This window comes from Zea mays, chromosome 8, assembly GCF_902167145.1.
Source record: "Zea mays cultivar B73 chromosome 8, Zm-B73-REFERENCE-NAM-5.0, whole genome shotgun sequence".
Classification (NCBI taxonomy): domain Eukaryota; kingdom Viridiplantae; phylum Streptophyta; class Magnoliopsida; order Poales; family Poaceae; genus Zea; species Zea mays.
In genome coordinates, this window is record NC_050103.1 from 129,062,546 (window position 1) to 129,083,645 (window position 21,100).

The following is a 21,100-nucleotide window of genomic DNA, read 5'->3' on the forward strand; positions in this document are numbered from 1 at the left end:
ATAGCTCTAGTAGGTTGTTATTACGATCCTATTTCATGACAGATCCGAAAAACATGGCAGCCACATGCATGCAGTTTCTATTTTTATACAGATCCAAAAATTATGGCAAAATCATGGGAGTTTTCATTGCATGCGCACAAATTACGAACAACATAAATTAAGGAATTGCCTTTCCAATGTGCATGCAAAAAATATACATGCAGCAAACTGATATACGAACTCCGTGTTTAAGTATAAAATCGTACAATTTTTAGCATAAATAATACATGTGATAGACATAAAACACAATAATTGAAAAGAAAACATGAATCGAAGGAGCTAGTCACCGGAGGACGTCGTCGACGACATAAGCACAGATGTATGTCGTCATTGGGGCCGCCCGAACTGCACCGGATCGGAGGATGTCATGCGCGATCGTCGCTGCGCGCACCTCGCACCTTCCGTGATGCCGCTCGAACCTCACGACTCGTGTGTCGCCGTCGCTACTCGCACATCGAGGGGCGCCGCTTGCTCGCCGGCCGTGGAAGTGCCGCCGCCGCGGGGCCCCGGGAACGCCGCCGCTTGCCTGCACAAGGGCACTGTCGTCGCTCGCTCTCTAGATCGGGGAGCCGCTGTTGCCGACCTGGGAACCGCCGCCTCTACTCCGGATCGAGGAACCGCCGCCACCGCACGTCGAGGTCGGGGAGCCGCGGCCACCGCAGCCACTGGCCGGGGGTCCACCGCTGCGCGCGCTATCGGGCAACCGCCGTTGTCGCACGCGCCGTCGCTAATGAATCTGGATGGGGCGTGAAAACTGAACCCTAGAACTCCAGATTTTCTTTTATAGACGTGTGGACCTGGTCCGGCTCGACTGGATTGCACTATCTGGCCTGGGCTTCCTCTAGTTATTGGAAGCCCAGGGCTCCTAATATACAATATATATATATATCTACTAACTATCAAGGGGGCAGTGTAGACTGCCCCCGCTCCTACCCGCACGCGCTAAGTCGCGCCCCGCAACGGCTGCACGCCCCACACGCCCCGCCGTCCGCCGCGCGCCCACGCGCCCCCAGACGCCGCCGCGAAACCACCGCTCCCGCACGCCCGCGCCAGCGAATCCCGCACGCCCGCAACGGCCGCATCCGCCGCACGACCCGCCGCACGACCCGCCGTCCGCCGCTTCCCCCAATCCCGCAAAGGTCGCCCGCGCCAGCGAAAACCCCGTCCTCCGCACGCCCCCGTTGCGAAACCAGCCATCACCCGCACGCGAAACCAGCCATCGCCCGCCGCTCCTCAAGCTCATCCGCGAAACCTCCACACACCATCCGCGCGTGCCCCCGCCCCGCCCAGCTGCTACCTCCGTGAAATCTCTCGCCCAGCTGCTACCTTCGCACACTCTACACCATCTTGCCGACGCTGTCATGCCCGCGTCGTCTTGTTGGGCACCAGATCCACGCTGACATCCGCGCCCAGATCCAGCGCACAGGATGCCCCCGCCTCCCCCTCTCCGCGATCCGCGCGTGCCCTCGCCCAGCTGAGCGTGTCGCGAAATCTGCGCCGACATCCACGCGGGCAAAACCGCCGCACACCTGCGTCAAATAGCCGGCCTTCGCAGACCTCCTATGGAAGCTTTGTGAAATACGGCACCGCGAAAGCTCCGCGGCCTATACAGCTTCCTGCTGGTGTTGGTGTCGGTCTGTAAAGCTCCGCGACCTATACAGCTTGGTGTTCCCCTACACGTTCACGTGAGTTTAGTATGTTAGTTTTTCATTCTTCGATTTTATTAGTGTTCGTTTCTGGTTCTGTCTATCCTCTGACTCTGGTTTTTGTGGTGCTAGCCATCCTCCTGCCTCTCGGGAATAAAAAGCATCTGCTTCTTCATATAGCATAGGTTAGTTGCGCAGGCATAGCCACCACTGGGAGGAATCATTGATCGTCCGGTGGCTACAAGGTGAGACAACTGTGTTACCAGTTTTTGTGTGTTGCAACATTTCCCACATTCCAGTTACGAGTGACATGCCTAGTTGGGATAATAGCAGAGGTTAGTTACGCAGGCGTAGCCACCACTGGGAGGAATCGTTGATCGTCCCGTGGCTACAAGGTGAGACAACTGGGTTACCAGTTTTTGTGTATTGCAACATTTCCCACATTCCAGTTACGGGTGACATGCGTAGTTGGGATAAAACTGCATAAAGAAGCATGTAGAAAGGGAATGCGTACTAATTTTCTATGCATTCTTTTTACTGTAGGTCTCAATTATTTTGTCACTGGTAGGGATCTTCTTCTGATGCAAGCTAATTATTTTTGCTTCTGATCCTTGTTCCTAGTTGTTTACTTTATAGCTACAATTTAGTGGTCCAGAAATTTAGTGAGAAAATAATTGAGACCTTTGAATCACATTACCTGGCATCATATATGTAGTGTTCAATGTTTGTAATTTACTATCAGTATGTTAATTTAAGCCAACTGTGTTATCTTGCATAACCCACTAACTTCTCAAGCAAATTGCTCCATCTTTGCCACAATGCTCAATGCACTTCATTCGTGGACGTCCACTTGAGAATTGACGACTGAAACTGAAAATACGTATTTTGTGGACAATTTAGAGGTTCAGGAATAAAGATGTCGTCTATATCTATTATTGGGATCGTCCGTTAGCAGTTATTGGACTACAATAGCTCAAAATTGCTAATGAAAAATCACAATTTGAGGTTGAATGCAGTTTCATATTTTATTGGGGTTAAATACTGTACAACCAGTTTCATATTTTATTGAAGTTAATAACTGCAATTCAGTATGTTAGTCTCTGGAGAATAATGTTTTTGTGTTTCAGTGAACTCTGTGTATTTTTTGTCATGTGTATTTTGTGATGTGTTTCTGGAGAATAAGCTTGGGGCGAATCCGAATTCTGACAGAGCTTGCACTCTATGCTTATGGAAATGTGTAAGCAGATGGAGATCGATTGCCACTCTGGAGGTAGGGTTGATTAGCATTGTTGAAACTTTTTTACTGTGCAGATAGAATAACTTCTTTGGTGCAAATATTTTACTGCAAATATGGAGATCGATTGCCACTCTTCGAATAACTTCTTTGGTGCAAATATTTCACTGCACAGTTCAATTGTAGAAGTAGAACCTTTTCTATTTTATCTCTGTCGGAATAATGAATAACATGGCCAATAATGTGAATAAATAATGATGCACTTGATAGATACATGTTTCTTTGCTTTTTAGTGCTGCACAGATTGCCTGAATCACATAAATGTTGCACAATATGCATATGGCCTTGCCGCTTTTGGGAGGCAACTTCATGCAATGGGACTGACAGATGCTTTAGAAATCCACCCTGATAGAGTATATACTTTTTCTATTTCTTTTGTGCAATTTTTATTATCTTCTCACCTTCTATCTCAATTGCAGCATTTGGGCAGTCATCCACAAGCTCATTTGGCCACAACTTATTTGGAGCTTCATAGGGTTAGTATTATTGTAAATTATTCGAGCATGTTTGGACAACTATTCCTTTCAACTCGTATTGTATATAAAGAATGATTTAACACAGAACACAATCATTTACACTTGACACTACTTCTGCTAAGCATTAACATTGGCTTTTTCTTTATATACAAGAAGTGTTTTACTTATATTAAGGATGTGGCTGATGCTTATCTCCCAAATTCTCAATTAATAGTCAAGAATGTACCATGCTCAAGGACACTCATATTGATTGCACCTTGATCATGCAGGTACCATGCCAACAGAATGCTTAGCTTTTACGCACCATGTGTGTTCTCTTTAGGATTTGAAACTGTCTTGTGATTTATTTTCAATGAACAGAGTTTTGATTTTTTCAGACTTCTTTTTTTGGATGCTAAGTTGTACATAGAGTAGTTTTTAGTGCTCGCCTGTGTGGTTAATCATACAACATAGGTTCTTCAAGCTCATATTTTGGATGCATGCTATTGTTAGAGACATCTGTAACTCACTTGAGTTGGTCAGATTTGTTAATGGGTATGTGCAAAGGTAGTCTTTCCTCCTATAGATTATGTTGATAAGATTATGCTGACAAGATCATATTTTCGTTTTTTGTCCCTTTGTGCAGGATGCCAAGTGGTAGGGCTATTTCAGCATGTAAGTTTTATTGATCCTTGCTCCTTTCTTTGTCTTTTTTTTACTACAATTACAATAGGTATTGACATTGTACCATTCCATTTATCTGTTGTTGATTGCTGATGTTATCTGCGAATCTCATGTTGTTTGTTTTTCATTAACAGTTTAGCATGCTCAGTTTACTGGTAGAGTTGTGAATGAGCTTCCATGCTACGCCAGAGCTACCATTGACCCTGCTATGTAGAAGCGGGGTGCCGGTGGTGATAAATCAAGAGAAGCAACACGCACAAAAATATATGGACAAAGCGACTTGTATATATACTTTTTACTAGCTAGGAGTATTAGCTAATAGGAACCTTTCTTCAAACATAGTTGAAATTATGTTTATTGGATACATATGAGGTTAATGCTAATCAAGCATCACTTACTATTTCTTCTTTCTGTTTATGTGTCTTTGTGCTTCCAAAACCTTTTGACTTGTAATCTTATTATATTTTTCTATCTTATATTTTTGTAGGTGGTTACAATAAAAGTTATCCGCAATAGGCAAACATGACAGTCAGAGGGGTATGCATTTGTTGAGTTCTTTTCTCATGCATTAACAGAAAAGGCTCTTCATAATTTGTATGGTCATGTGATGCCAAACTGACCAGACATCTAAGTTGAACTAGACATCATATCAAAAGGTGATGGAACTGAAGGCAACCAGCTTAAGCCTATGATTGATGTGGAAATGATTAATGTGACTGCAGCTTAAGCCTAATAATACTCCAGCTTCAGAAATATTGTAAGAAGTCAAGCTGTCTCAAGAAATATTGTGAATGCTATCAGGTACTTCATTGAAGTTGAGATGATCTCATCTGAAATTGTACCTATTGGATTTTACTTATGTTTTAAATGTTTGGTTGAATAAAGGGAGGTGTTGGATGCTCCAGCAACTGCAGATGTGAGAGTAGCAAAAATGCTTTTGGCAGAAGAGATGGTGAGCATTTAGCGTTTCAAATTTAGGAACATGTACAGTCCGTGAGTCCCATCCCGGGACATCTTTTCCGACTTACTATATTATGATGCTAATAACTTCTGATGTGTCCCTTGAAATAATAGAAGTTTAGTGGTGTTCTCATTAAAAAGTGTTTCTATGCACTGAACATCAATTAGATTACCTTGCCTATGATTTTAATTTGGATTAGACACCACTGTAATTCGTAAACATGACACTCTGGATATTTTGGTAGCGAGTTTCCTTAAAATAGATGTATCGGGACTTCTATTCTATGTAAAAAGGTGAAAGGTTCATGTTCAAACAAAATTCTTCTATGACAGCATAGGTGGTGGTTGTAAAGAAAAAACATCAGATTTCAGAGAGCATCCTTTTGTTTTTGCAATCTTTTGTTGTTTCAGATTTTCTGAATAATCAACTTTTGTTTCCTAGATATATATACATTTGCATACTCCTCTGAGATAGATACGGAGTACCGGCTAAAACCCACACCCACATTACTCTTAACTCTGGAATGAACAAGGCACCGTGGTTTAGTCATTCCTCTGATTATTATTGTTTTGTTCGCATTTGCTGCATCATCTGACACTGAACTCCCTGAAGAGATGAAACAAGATAGTGAACAAACAGAATTCTCAACAAGAAAAGGAGAAAGATCAACACAAAGCAAATGTACAGAGCGAAGATCAGCCCCTCCCGAACCTTATCCCAATAACACCACATTTTGATTTTTGCAGGTTTGCTTATTAAATATTTCTCTCCTTGAGTATGCTTAGTATATTTGCTTCTGCATTTGATTAAGTAATAACCAAGTATTTTTTGTGCAGTTCTCTGCTCAAACTGCAAAATTTCTCAAGTGCAAAACCACCCAGACCATTCAAACCTTGGAGTGTGAACTCCCATCCATCTGCTTCGAAAGCTACTGCAACATTACAACCTTGTAAATCATACAAGCTTGTTGTCAGTGGTGCCGATGAGTAGATGCCTGATATCCTACAAGAACCAAATTCTCTTAACAATCGTGTCAAGACTACTTCACCCAATGGAAAATGGGTCTCGCTGCCACACAATGCGCTCAGTAGTTCCCAAAACCGAAAAGGTGGTAGGAATTTGATACTGAAGTCAATACCCTCATTTCTGTGACTTATAGGAGACAAACAACGGTTTTGCGATGAACGACACTGATGGCCCATTCAGCGTGTCACCTCTCAGTTTCGGTAAGCGTTGTTTTTTCCTATGCAGAATGCACTAGCGTTATGTGAGTTATCTTGACATCGTTAGAAGCATCTCATTCATACCATTGTTCACTGAATCAGGACCATCTTAAAGTAGTGAAGCTGGCCATGGGACCGAAGTACGACTTGTAGTCCGATTACGTGCCTCACATCCTACGACAAGACTGGAGTTACTAGAGTATGTTAGATTTTGAGTTGTAGTAATCCGTATTTGTAAAATATGTAACCTCCATAATCTGTATGTGTGATGCTTTATGGCTTGAAGCTGTTATCTTTATTAAATTGTAGCAACGTTCCAAATCACCTCTTGAGTAGGTTTCACAGTTCTAGGCCTTTTTTTGAAAAGGAATCCACTCCATGTTTTCCATTGCAATCTCTGTTCCAAGTTCCAACTTCGAAGCCACCTCTAAACCTGAACAAAAAAGTCCTTATCAGACAGTTCATGCAGTCAGGTGTGAGCGGGGCGTGTGTTGACCGTATGCTGTTTGAGGTTTGTCGGGTACCGTAATTAGGGGTACCCCTAACACTCCTAAACACATCTGGTAAACACACTCAGAATAAAGCCACAAAAACTGATGGGCGCGGTTTAAGTCAAGGCTTCGTCTACCCAAGGGACACGACCTCGCTCGAGCCCAGCCTCGGGCAGGAACCATAGTCCCAGACGAATTCACGCCTCGCCCGAGGGCCTCCTCAGGCAGTGGGCGCACCCTCGGCTCGCCTGAAGCCCAGCTCGGGCAGGCTTCGTTGTGAAGCAACCTTGGCCAAATCGCCTCCCCAACCGACCGTATCGCATGCACATTTAATGCGGGGATCGTCTGACACCTTATCCTGACACACGCACCTCAGTCGGCAAGGTTGAAGTGACCGCAGTCACTTCGCCCTTTCACTGACCGATCTGACAGGAAAACAGCGCCGCTCACCCTGCTCCGACTGCTGTGCCAACCACCGAGGTAAGACTGACAACAGCCGAAGTTCAGCCTCGGGCGCGACAGGGAGCTCTGCCTCGCCCAACCCCCGGCCTCGGTCTTAGCCTCAGCCTCGGGAGGAGTCATGTCCTCGCCCGACCCCGGCCTCAGCCTCGGGAAGAGTCTCCGCCTCGCCCGACCATGGGCTCAGATTGACCGTGCTGCAGGGCATACATCATTACCCTACTCCTAGCTAGCTCAGGCTACAAAGGAACAAGACCGGCGTCCTATCTAGCTTACCCCGGTAACAGGTAATGATGGTTCCCCGCATGCGTCCATGACGTCGGTGGTTCTCAGCCCCCTACGGAAGCAAGGAAACGTCAGCAGGATTCGTGCCACGCCGACAGCTGTGCTTCTACAAGGCTCAAGCGCCTCCCCGACGGCCACATTACCATGTACACAGGGCTCAGGCACCTCTCCGCTAGCCACGTAGCACATAGCTACACCCCCATTGTACATCCGGACACTCTCCTTACATCTATAAAAGGGGAGGTCCAGGGCCTTCCGCGGGGGAGGGGGGCGGGAGAAGACGACTGCCGCGAGGCTCTCTCTCTCTCTCGCGACGCTTGTAACCCCTACTACGAGCACCCCCGGTGCGAGATAATACAAGCCGCATTCCCCCTTGTGTTCTATCTTGCGCCAACCCATCTGGGCAGGGGCACGCAGCGATAAATTCACTGGTAGGCTCGGTTGAGGGTCCCCCGGGTCCGAAACGCCGATAGTTGGCGCGCCAGGTAGAGGCCTGTTGCGTGTTAACGGACACTTTCTCGTTGAGTTCCAGATGGGTAGTCTTCCGCAACCTCTTCAGCCCGGGACGGTGCTCCTCTTCGGGAGTCTCGAGTTCATGTCCTGCGACGGCAGCTATGACATGGTACTCCTCCCCTTGCAGCACGACAACAACGACGGTCATCAGCTCGCCCGGCGGCGGCGAACTCGACGACGTCTTCCCCCCGTGGCGGAAGAGCAGCATCCGGGTTTGCCCCGCCACCCTCCTCGCCGCAGGAGGAGGAGACGGGGCAACCGTGGCCAGGCAGGAGGTGGCACCTCGTCGGCTGTCGAGCGAGTCGACGACGTCGGCACCCCAGCGGGGGACATGTCGGGCGTTGTCCTCGCACCTGAGACAACAACGGATGTCGTTTCCCCGCAACGTGCCAACCCCAAGCGGACTGATGACGCCAGCACACTCGCGAAGGACTTGCTGGGCGTTAGCCTCGTACCTGAGATGACGGTGCATTCCGTCCCAAACGAGACTTCACCGCCGTCAATCGATCAAAAGGTACCATCCGTTTTCCACCCTGTCCCTTTTAGATTCAGCTTCGATCCACCAAGCGACCCCGCTTCGATAAGCGCTTTCGTAAAGGCATATCCTAACCTTCCGGGGTACCATATGTGGTCATCATGGGACCGAATGACGGCCGTATCAACCTACGGCCCCCCGGGTTCCGAGGAAGAAGACGACCACGACTCCGGTTGGGATTTCTCCGGGCTCTGTGATCCCAGTGCCATGCGAGACTTCATGACCGCATGTGACTACTGCCTCTCCGGTTGCTCTGACGATGGCCATAGCCTTGACGACGAAGGTTGTGGCCCAAGTTACGAATGTTTCCATGTCGAACTGGGGGATCGCGACAAAGGCAACCACGTCGGTATGCCAGAGGATGACGATCCCCCTGGGCCTGCTTCTCGCATTGACATCCCACGGGAGCTAGCTATGGTCCCAGTCCCTGCGGGGGGTCAGGACACACAGCTCGAGCAAATCCGCGAGATGCAGGCCAAGCTCGACGAGGAAGCAGGGCAACTTGTGCAGCTCCGGCAAAACGTCGAGCAGGAGTGGGTAGGCCGAGCACTCATCGGAGAAGCGCGTCATCGGGCTTGGGACGTCCAACGCCGTATCGTTGACGATGCCAGGGCAAGGCTGCCCTCGGCCTCCAGCGGGGCGGCCAGAATCTAGCTGCAGCTGCAATGCTACTCGGAGCAATGCCGGAGCCATCCACCACCGAGGGCGGCGTATCCAGGGCGAACTCAAGGGTCTCCTGGAAGACACAGTGGTCCGACGAGCCAAGAGCTCTACCTCCCAAAGGCAAGGATGCCCCTCGGAGCATCGCGCAATGACTTCCCGACTCATGCGGGAGGCCTTGGTCCGCACCGGGCGCACGCGGGACGGGACGCCTGCAGCCCCGGATCGCGTCGGCAACGAGCACCACCGCCGCGAAGAGAAGGTGCGCCGAGGCTACCACCCCAGGCGCGGAGGACGCTACGACAGTGAGGAGGATCGGAGTCCCTCGCCCGAACCACCAGGTCCGCGAGCCTTCAGCCGGGCCATACGACGGGCGCCGTTCCCAGCTCGGTTCCGGGCCTCGACTACCATCACCAAGTACTCGGGGGAGACAAGGCCGGAGTTGTGGCTTGCGGACTACCGGCTGGCATGCCAGCTGGGAGGGATGGACGACGACAACCTCATCATCCGCAACCTCCCCCTGTTCCTCTCCGACGCTGCCCGGGCCTGGCTGGAGCATCTGCCTCCCATGCAGATCTCCAACTGGGACGACCTGGTCAAGGCCTTCGCTGGAAACTTCCAAGGTACGTACGTGCGCCCTGGGAACTCATGGGATCTCTGAAGCTGCCGCCAGCAGCCAGGGGAATCCCTGCGAGAGTACATCCGACGGTTTTCAAAGCAGCGCACCGAGCTACCCAACATCACCGACTCGGACGTCATCGGGGCGTTCCTCGCCGGCACCACCTGCTGAGATCTGGTGAGCAAACTAGGGCGCAAGACTCCCACCAAGGCGAGCGAATTGATGGACATAGCCACCAAGTTCGCCTCTGGTCAGGAGGCGTTCGAGGCCATCTTCCGGAAGGACAAGCAGCCTCAGGAGAGGCAGAAGGAAGACGTCCTCAAGGCGTCTGCCCAGCGTGGCACGAAGAAGAAGGCCAAGGAGAAGGCGCAAGCAAAGCGCGACGCCGCTGACGCGGATCTCATCAATGCTGCCGAGCACAGGAACCCACGGAAGCCTCCCGGAGGGACCAACTTGTTCGACAAGATGCTCAAGGAGTCATGCCCCTACCACCAGGGTCCCGTCAAGCACACCCTTGAAGAATGCGTCATGCTTCGGCGCTACTTCCATAAGGGCGGGCCCCTGGCGGAAGGTGGCAAGGACCAAGGCAACAAGAAGGAGGGCAACAAGGAAGAGGAGTTCCCGGAGGTCCACGGCTGCTTCATGATCTACGGTGGGCAAGTGGCGAACGCCTCGGCTCGGCACCGCAAGCAGGAGCGCCAGGAAGTCTGCTCGGTGAAGGTGCCGGCGCCAATCTACCTAGACTGGTCCGACAAGCCCATCACCTTCGACCAAGGCGACCACCCCGACTGCGTACCGAGCCCGGGAAGGTACCCGCTCGTTGTCGACCCTGACATCGGCAACGCTAGGCTCACCAAGGTCCTCATGGACGGAGGTAGCAGCCTCAAAATCATCTACGCCGAGACCCTGGGGCTCTTGGGGATAGATCTATCCACGATCTGGGCCGGTGCAGCACCCTTCCATGGGATCGTCCTCGGTAAGCGTGTCCTGCCCCTTGGGCAACTTGATTTGCCTGTCTACTTCGGAACTCCCTCCAACTTCCGCAGGGAAACCCTCACGTTCAAGGTGGTCGGGTTCCGAGGGACCTACCATGCGGTGCTAGGGAGACCGTGCTATGCCAAGTTCATGGTCGTCCCCAACTACACGTACCTCAAGCTCAAGATGCCAGGCCCCAACGGGGTCATAACCGTCGGATCCACGTACCGACACACGTACGAATGCGACGTGGAGTGCGTGGAGTGCGTGGAGTACGCTGAGGCCCTCGCCGAGTTCGAGGCCCTCATCGCCGACCTAGAGTGCCTCTCCAAGGAGGTGCCTGATGCGAAGCACCACGCCGGCAACTTCGAACCGGCTGAGGCGGTTAAGTCCGTCCCTCTCGACCCTAGCAATGACGCTGACAAGAAAGTCTGGATCGGCTCCGAGCTCGACCCCAAATAGGAAGCAGTGCTCGTCGACTTTCTCCGCGCAAACGCCGAAACTTTTGCGTGGAGTCCCTCGGACATGCCCGGCATACCGAGGGATGTCGCCGAGCACTCGCTAGATATCCGAGCAGGCGCCCGACCCGTGAAGCAGCACCTGCGCCGTTTTGATGAAGAAAAGCGCAGGGCCATAGGCGAGGAGGTTCACAAGTTGATGGCTGCAGGGTTCATCAAAGAGGTATTCCATCCCGAATGGTTAGCTAACCCTGTGCTTGTAAAGAAAAAAGGTGGGAAATGGAGGATGTGCGTAGACTATACTGGTCTAAACAAAGCATGTCCGAAGGTTCTCTACCCTCTGCCTCGCATCGATCAAATTGTGGACTCCACTGCTGGGTGCGAAACCCTGTCATTCATCGACGCCTATTTAGGTTATCACCAAATCAAGATGAAAGAGTCCGACCAGCTCACGACTTCTTTGATCACACCTTTTGGCATGTATTGGTATACTACTATGCCATTTGGCTTGAGGAATGCAGGTGCAACATACCAAAGGTGCATGAACCACGTATTCGGGGAGCACATCGGCAGAATGGTCGAGGCTTACGTCGATGACATCGTTGTCAAGACCAGGAAAGCCTCCGACCTCCTCTCCGACTTTGAGACAACATTCAAGTGTCTGAGAGCGAAAGGCGTGAAACTCAATCCCGAGAAGTGTGTATTTGGAGTCCCCCGAGGCATGTCCTAGGGTTCATCGTCTCCGAGCGAGGCATAGAGGCCAACCCAGAGAAAATCACGACCATCACCAACATGGGGCCTATCAAAGATCTGAAAGGAGTACAAAGGGTCATGGGATGCCTTGCGGCTCTAAGCCGCTTCATCTCGCGCCTCGGCGAGAAAGGATTACCCTTGTACCGCCTCTTAAGGAAGGCCGAGCACTTCACTTGGACCCCCGAGGCCGAGGAAGCCCTCGGAAACTTAAAGGCGCTCCTTACTAATGCGCCCATCTTGGTGCCCCCCGCTGCGGGAGAAGCCCTCTTGATCTACGTAGCCGCAACCACTCAGGTGGTCAGCGCTGCGATTGTAGTCGAGAGACGAGAAGAAGGGCATGCACTGCTCGTCCAGAGGTCGGTCTACTTCATCAGCGAGGTGCTATTCGAGACCAAGATCCGCTACCCACAAATCCAGAAGCTACTGTACGCAGTAATTCTGACGCGGCGAAAATTACGACACTACTTCGAGTCTCATCCGGTGACTGTGGTGTCATCCTTCCCCCTGGGGGAGATCATCCAGTGCCGAGAGGCCTCGGGTAGGATAGCAAAGTGGGCAGTGGAACTCATGGGCGAGACAATTTCATTCGCTCCTCGGAAGGCCATAAAATCTCAAGCCTTGGCGGACTTTTTGGCTGAATGGGTCGACACCCAATTGCCGACAGCTCCAATCCAAGCCGAACTTTGGACCATGTACTTCGATGGGTCACTGATGAAAACTGGAGCAGGTGCTGGCTTGCTCTTCATCTCACCCCTCGGGAAACATGTGCGCTACGTGATTCGCCTCCATTTCCCGGCGTCAAACAACGTGGCCGAGTACGAGGCTTTGGTTAACGGGCTGCGCATCGCCGTCGAGCTAGGGGTTCGGCGCCTCGACGCTCGGGGCGACTCGCAGCTCGTCATCGACCAAGTCATGAAGAACTCCCACTGCCGCGATCGAAAAATGGAGGCCTATTGCGACGAAGTTCGGCGCTTGGAGGATAAGTTCCACGGGCTGGAACTCAACCATGTTGCTCGACGGTACAACGAGACTGCGGATGAGCTGGCTAAAATAGCCTCGGGGCGGACGACAATTCCCCTGAACGTCTTCTCCAGAGACATATATCAACCATCCGTCAAACTCGACGACGCGCCCGAGCCCGACGAGACCTCAGCCCAGCCCGAGGTACCCTCGGCCGCCGAGGGTGAAGCCCTACGCATCGAGCGGGAGCGGAATGGGGTCACGCCAAACCCGAACTGGCAGACCTCGTACCTAGAATATCTCCTCCGAGGAGAGCTACCCCTCGACAAGGTCGAAGCTCGGCGACTGGCTCGGCGCGCCAAGTCATTCGTTTTACTGGGTGATGAAAAGGAGCTCTACCACCGCAGCCCCTCGGGCATTCTCCAACGATGCATATCCGTCGCCGAAGGACAAGAGCTGTTGCAAGAGATACACTCGGGGGCTTGCGGTCACCATGCAGCACCTCGAGCCCTCGTTGGGAACACCTTCCGACAAGGTTTCTACTGGCCGACCGCGGTGGTCGACGCCACTAGGATTATACGCTCCTGCCAAGGGTGTCAATTCTATGCGAGACAGACGCACCTGCCCACTCAGGCCCTGCAGACAATACCCATCACCTGGTTGTTTGCCGTGTGGGGTTTGGACCTTGTCGGTCCCTTGCAGAAGGCACCCGGGGGCTTCTCGCACCTGCTGGTCACTATCGACAAATTCTCCAACTAGATCAAGGTCCGACCCTTAACCAGCATCAGGTCCGAGCAGGCAGTGGCGTTCTTCACAAACATCATCCATCGCTTTGGGGTCCCGAACTCCATCATCACCGACAATGGCACGCAGTTCACTGGGAAGAATTTCCTGGACTTCTGCGAGGACCACCACATCCGTGTGGACTGGGCCGTCGTAGCTCACCCCATGACGAATGGGCAGGTGGAGCGTGCCAACGGTATGATTTTGCAGGGACTAAAATCGAGGATCTACAACGACCTCAACAAGTTTGGCAAGCGGTGGATGAAAGAGCTACCCTCGGTGGTCTGGAGTCTAAGGACGACGCCGAGCCGGTCCACGAGTTTCTTGTCGTTCTTTCTAGTCTATGGGGCCGAGGTCGTCCTACCCACGGACTTAGAATACAGTTCCCCGAGGACAAAGGCGTACGACGACCGAAGCAACCAGACTAGCCGAGAAGATTCATTGGACCAGCTGGAAGAGGCTCGAGACGTGGCCTTACTACACTCGGCACGGTATCAGCAGTCTCTGTGATGCTACCACGCCCGAAGGGTTCTGCCCTGAGGCTTCCAGGTGGGAGACTTGGTACTTCGGCTCCGACAAGACGCCCGAAGGCGCCACAAGCTTACTCCTCCCTGGGAAGGGCCATTCATCATCGCCAAGATTTTGAAGCCCGAAACATACAAGCTGGCCAACGATCAAGGCGAGGTCTACCGCAACGCTTGGAACATCCAACAGCTACGTCGCTTCTACCCTTAAGATGTTTCAAGTCGTTCATATACCTCGTTTTTCTTTACATACACAAATAAATTCTAACCGTCAAGGAAGGATCAGCCTTGCCTGGCAAAGCCCGACCCTCCCTCGGGGGCTAGAAGGGGGGAGCCCCCTCTGTGTCAAAATTTTCCTCAGAAAAGTTTTCTACCAAAGGAAAAGTTTTCTACCAAAACGACTTTCGACTATATCGATAACAGAATCCTACAACCGAATGAGAGAGCACGTAAGCGGCAAGGCCGACCGAGCTGAGGGACTCCTACGCCTCCGGGATACGGATACCTCACTCATCACCTTCCGCAAAAAGTAACTCTCGCTCGGATAAGCGATTCTGTTACCGACGAACAAGTCCTAATGCTCGAAACGAGAGGAAAGAAAACACAGCTTTATAATACGACAATAAAAATGTTTAGGCCTCAGCGGCCGCGAAAAACGTACGCGTGCTTCAGACAAACTGTTCCTGCAGGTTCAGACATCGGCAGGGGGAGGAGCAGCACCCTCGGCGTCATTTCCACCCTCGGCGGAATCTGGCCCGGCCTCAGACAGCGTCACGGGCAAAGTCTCCACCGACGTGCTCCAGGGTTCCCACCTTGCGACACGAGGGCTGGGTCCCACACGTCATGCGGGCTGACCCGAAACACGAAGAAGGCAAACCGCCGCACGCGGAGCATGTAACCGCCCCGCGGTTATAAGCACTCCTCCATCCTCGCCGAAACCAGCGGTCGAAAGGGCAGACCGCTATGCAAGAGGCGTGCAACCGCGCCACGGTTGTGCACCCTTTCGGCTTCATCGCATCCGGTGGGTCAGCATGAAGGCCCAGGCCCGCATGTCATGCAACCGGCGCGACGGTTACTGCGTGCAAAGAAACCGCACCGACACTTGCGCCAATGCCGCGTCTTCTCGACTGCGGAACCAGTGTCGCGACTCGAGGCAGCCATGCGCATGACCCAACAGTACCAATTAAGTGCAACGATCATGGGTCAGTCAGCCGCAGGGATAGGCACGGCGGTCGATATGGCCAAAAGTGGGCCGGCAGTAATTGTAGCAGCAGACGAGCGGAAGCAGCGGTCAAATCTTCGGTCCATACGCACCAATCCTATCCTATACAACCGAATCCCCGCATGGACCTGAATCCACCACCCACCCCAACCTGATCCCCATCCGCACGCAAAAACCTAAACCGCTCTTGTCCATCACAATCCACCGTCGCCATCGCCCCCACCTCTCGCCGTCATCTCCGTGCACCGCCCGGCTTCCGCTGCCAGTCGCGCCTCCCCCGTCGCCTCATGCCGCTCTGCAACCCCGCACACCCTTCGCCTCCCCTATGGCTGCCACGGGCGAGTGCCCCCCCGTGTAGTCGGCCACCCTTTCCCCACCGCCTCTACTCGTCTCCCGCTGCCCCGCCTCTCCGCCAGGCCTCTACTGCCTCCCGCTCCGGCGTCTGCAGTGGAAGGCAAGGAGAAGGACGGTGGTAGCAGGATCTGGCGAGCACGCGACCGCACCCCGCCTGCGGCCAGGCGGCGCCCGGATCTGCGTGCAAAGGCTTTGCACCCCCCCAACTCTGTGCTCCTCGGGCCCTTCTCTTCCCTCTTTGCTCCCCCAACTCTGTGCTGATCTGGTCCTATCTAGTCTGTAGATCCAATCCGGACAACACGACCACGACCACGAGGCGTCGTTAAGGAGAAGTCGGAGCTGTTTCTGTTGCTAGATATTCCATGTGCACTTTCTGAATCCTGTAAGAGTTTATATGGAAAGCCAGAGTCGAAGTTTGTGAATAGTTGAAATTTACATGTGTCTTGTGAGGTGAAGAATCTAGCAATTTTATGGTGATGCTATCGATTTGGTAAGAACATGCAGAGAGCCAATCTCAGATCTTGCTTCCTTCTGGTACAGATAGCCCATTCACCTCTAGAATGAGCATATTTCGTGCATTTTCTGCTATTACTTTAGTGTCCAAAAATTGTAGCCATATTATTGTACAAGTATGTTGTGTAAGCTTCAAGTGACCATGTTTGTTGTTGTGTTCTTAATAAGGCATAAAATACAAGCCACCACCATGTTATTTAGACAACCTAGGAAAGCTGATGTTTTCTAAGCCTTGTGCTTATACCATGTAGTGCGTGATGTGTACTTTGTTTGAATTGCCTTAGGCAATTTGAACAGTATTTTGGATAACCCTTATTCATGTGGTATGTCTTAGACTTGGTTTGTCTTAATGGCCTGTCGTTTTTATTTGACGCTGCATAGAGTGTATGCTCCAGTAAAATGTGCGCCAATCATTCTAAATATTCTATGTTGGAGGGAATTAGACTTCATGTTGGACTTGCTGGACAGATTAGGGTAACAAAAAAATTCCCTTCTCTTGCTACATGGTTCCTGCATTTTTTGCACATGGCATTATGAGCTATAGTTGGCCAAACGGGCGGCTCGGACCGGCCCGGCACGGGCCCGTTAGGCCCGACGGTTAATCGGGCCGTGTCCGACGGGCCCGCGTGCCGCAGCCGCAGCCCAGGCACGGTGGCCTGGTAGTTCCAACGGTTAATCGGGTCGTGTCTGACAGGCCCGCGTGCCGCAGCCGCGGCCCAGTCACGGTGGTCTGGTAGTCGTGCCAGGCCGGCCCGTTAATTTGGCCACGTTGTCCCATTAAATCAGGAAAAATAACAAAAAACTGTGCGTGAGTGAGGTTTTGAACCTAAGACCTCCCTCTACAAGGTTCAATACACTACATGAAGAAGACTAACCAATAGAACTATAGTACATTTGTTGTTAATAGCAAATATAAAATCTAAATATATATATACTATGTTTTATAAAATAAAAATATATAATCGTGTCGGGCCGGGCCGGGCCGGCACTGCGACCGAGGCAGCGGCCCAAGCACGGCACGACTCTCGTGTTGGGCCTGGCCCGGCCCGTCACTATTAAACGGATCGTGCTTCGGACTGGCCCATCAGGCACGACCCATTTGGCCATCTATATTATGAGCTCGCATCTATAGTTACATATTAGCACCTTTGTCTTGAATGCTCTGGCTATTTCTTCAACCATAGATTCAAGATCTTCAAAGTCATAACCTCTGAAAAAATGAAGACCTAGAACAAATTTGTGAGACGGTAAATCCAACTGTCCTTTTATAAGGATTATAAGTCTACTATATTTCCTTTTGGTCATTATACAGGTACTGATTTTTTGTAGTTGAGTGGAACATAAATAGTTGGCGTCGTTTTAGTAATTTTAGACACATGATCCTAGACATCTGAATGATCAGTAGAGAAAACATAGAGAATGCCAACATGTAGCTTAGTAGGGCTTGAATATACTTCACCTGAATAAAGCTTAATCAATACAGTAATTAGAGGGCATTTGTTGAGCTCCACAAACAGCAAAATTGTCTTTTTCTTCAAATTTTCCAGCTGCAAGATCCCACTGTATGCATTACTGTATATATAGAACAGGAATTGCAGTTTACCACATCATTATGTCTCAGTATTCTTCTCAGTATTCAGTGTCTTTTCTCTAGTAAGATTTATGTCACAAATTAGACAAGGACATCTGGATAATCCATATTTACTTAACAAGCACTTAGGTACTTACCATAAAAAGAGCAAGATAAATTGTTGCTGTCAGAATTAGGAAGGTAGATGTGTTAGAACATGGTGAAATATTACTCAAGGATTCATGATTCACAGCACCCGAATGCCGAAGGAACATAAATGCATCTATTCTAGTAATGGAGATGGGATCTGCATGAACTCTATTCTAGTAATGGAGATGAGATCTGCAAAATCCAATACCTACTTCATAGTTAGTTGAGACTGAGAAGAAGCTTTTCAGTTTGGGTGGTATCCATACTAGAATTTCTTCTAAAAAACGGCATTCCTTGTTTGATTTGTGCAGGGTGCTGCAGAGGTGGGCTGTTTATGTTCTTCGTGGTGAGCATAATGTGTGAAGGTAAAGACTGACTCGAAACAGCTAACAAGTAACCAAAATATGATTCAGACCTGTTCATTTCAGTGTCTTCGTGCCAGTTGTATTTAAATTGATATACGATAACATAATACCACTTTTTATACCTCTATGATTACACAAGTATGTAGTGCTAGGCATGTGTGTAAGATCAGGTTATTAAGCACGAATTGTACATCAGCTTGCAGGTGCCAGGTTCATTCCGTGGCCCCTACATCGGACTTCAAGGGCAGTAGCAAATCTGAAACTTGGAGGATCAAGATGCTCTACGTTGGTGATTGCCCTCTCTGTATGCTTGAGGTATGTTGTTGCGCTAGAACTCTTCAATGCAGTTTCCGGAAGAACATAGCCTCATTTTCCAATAGGGCAATGATTAATGAGTATGACGAACTAATGGACACATGTCATTGGATTATGGCATTGCTGGTTGCATAACAAACAATACGGGTAATTCATATTGTGTTCGTCTTGTCTGATTGCAGAAACTAGATTTTCTGCATCTATTTGGTATCCCGGGGGCATCATTCAATTACCTTTGACATCTTAAGTGATGATATGTTGAATCCTCTTTTATTTGACTTTTATTTACTTATTCAAACTCAGATGATTTTTCTTAACTGGTAATGTTGTTTATGGTTGAAACAATAGGTGGCCATCATACTGATAACACTTTATGGTCATCAATTGGGGATATAACCGTATAGCAAGACGTAGCTCACCTTTAATTTGCTTCCACATGCTACAATACGTTCAAGGTATAACCGTATAGCATTGACCAGTGAAATTCATACTCGCATTCATGCTCTCTTCTAAATTTTTCTAATCCTTTTTTTTCCCGTAAATTTCAGCTTCCAACGCACAAGCGGTCATGCACGCTAACGAGCAAGCTGCTTTACGCCACAAGCTCAAATATTGGGTTTACGCCATAAGCCCATTGTTCTGGCGAGACCATCATTACCGGAATCCTACTCTTTACCGGATGCTCGGCGCTTTATCGAGTGTCGCAAGTCACACTCTCGGTAACGACCCTGTTTACCGAGAGTAGAACACTCGACATCGACAGACACTCGGCAAAGACCTCTTTGCTGAGTGTCACACACTCGGGGAATGGAGACGCTCGGCAAAGGGCCGTCAGCAGCCGTCTATAGCTGACGACCGTTACTTTTGTCCAGCGTCATGCGTTGGCACTCAGCAAAGAAGTTACTTTGCCGAGTGTCACCCTGTCGACACTCGACAAACCATGCTTTGCCGAGTGCCTACATTGACACTCGGCAAAGTACATTTTTATTTTTTCTTTTTCTAACCAAACTTTTTGTGGTTTGTTTCTACACTATGTAGACTTACATGTTTCATTTGGGCACAATTATAAAAGTGTTTACTATAACTATTAGATTTTGTTATTTTAATTGAATTTACTCAGATAATTCAGATTTGAACCGCAAGTCACTCGAAAATGGAAAATCGTGAATGCAAAATTGATATTCATGTTATTTAGCACAAGTTACGGCCGATTTAGGGAGCAACCCGGAATTTTCGAGCACCATGCTCACGTAACATGACTGTGAACTTGCAAACAAGTTGTTTAAAAATTGTATAAAACACAAATAAAGTCAAGCCGGAAAGTTTAAAAATTGTATAAAACATAAATAAAGTCAAGTCAGAAAAGTATGAAACTTGTCCACATGTCATGATATCATATGTAGAGGTTGTGATAAAAATTTAACAATATTTTGATAAAGTTGTGACATACTATGTGTAGAAACCTAAGTGTTCAACACATGAAATCATAGAGATTCAATGTAGCCCCTTTGCCGAGTGTTGTAGCCTAAGCACTCGGCAAAGGAACTGACAAAGGGGCCGTTGGTGATCCTTTGCCGAGTGCTAGTCCGGCGGGCTCTCGACAAAGAGCGAGCCTTTGTCGAGTGGCACCTAATACACTCGGCAAAGGACCTGGTAAAGGGGCCCACAGGGAGCTTCTTTGCCGAATGTCAGTACAGTGGACACTCGACAAAGAATGAGCCTTTGCTGAGTGTCACTTTGTGGGCACTCGGCACATGCTCTGTCGCCGTTATCTGGCGTCGTGACGACGATTTTTCTTTGCCAAGTATCGGGTGACACTTAGTAAAGTCTTTGACAAGTGTCCGATAAAAAGTACTCGGCAAAGAAACTGTTGCTGATGTACAGTTCGCCGAGATTTCTTTGCAAGAGTGTTATACTTGGCAAAGCCTTCGTCAAGTGTTTTCCAGGCTTTGCCGAGTGAGTAGTGCATATAGACTATACATCAAATGAATTTTATGATACTTCTTGTTGTGTTTTTAGCTACAATTACCTCAAATCACTTGTTGCATTTTACACCAATTTACGACATTTATTGATGCGTTTTATGCCAATTTACAACACTTCTTGATGCGTTTTTCGGTAATCTTGTGTGAAGAGAGATACAATCGGGCTACATTCGTCGTTACAAAACTGATTGATGGTTTACACATAAATCCGTACTCATTATGATGTTTTGGTCTTAAATCCGCATAAGCCAGAATCCACGCAAGATTGGATGTGTGCGATTTTCATGCCGTAATTTAGGCTCCATACAT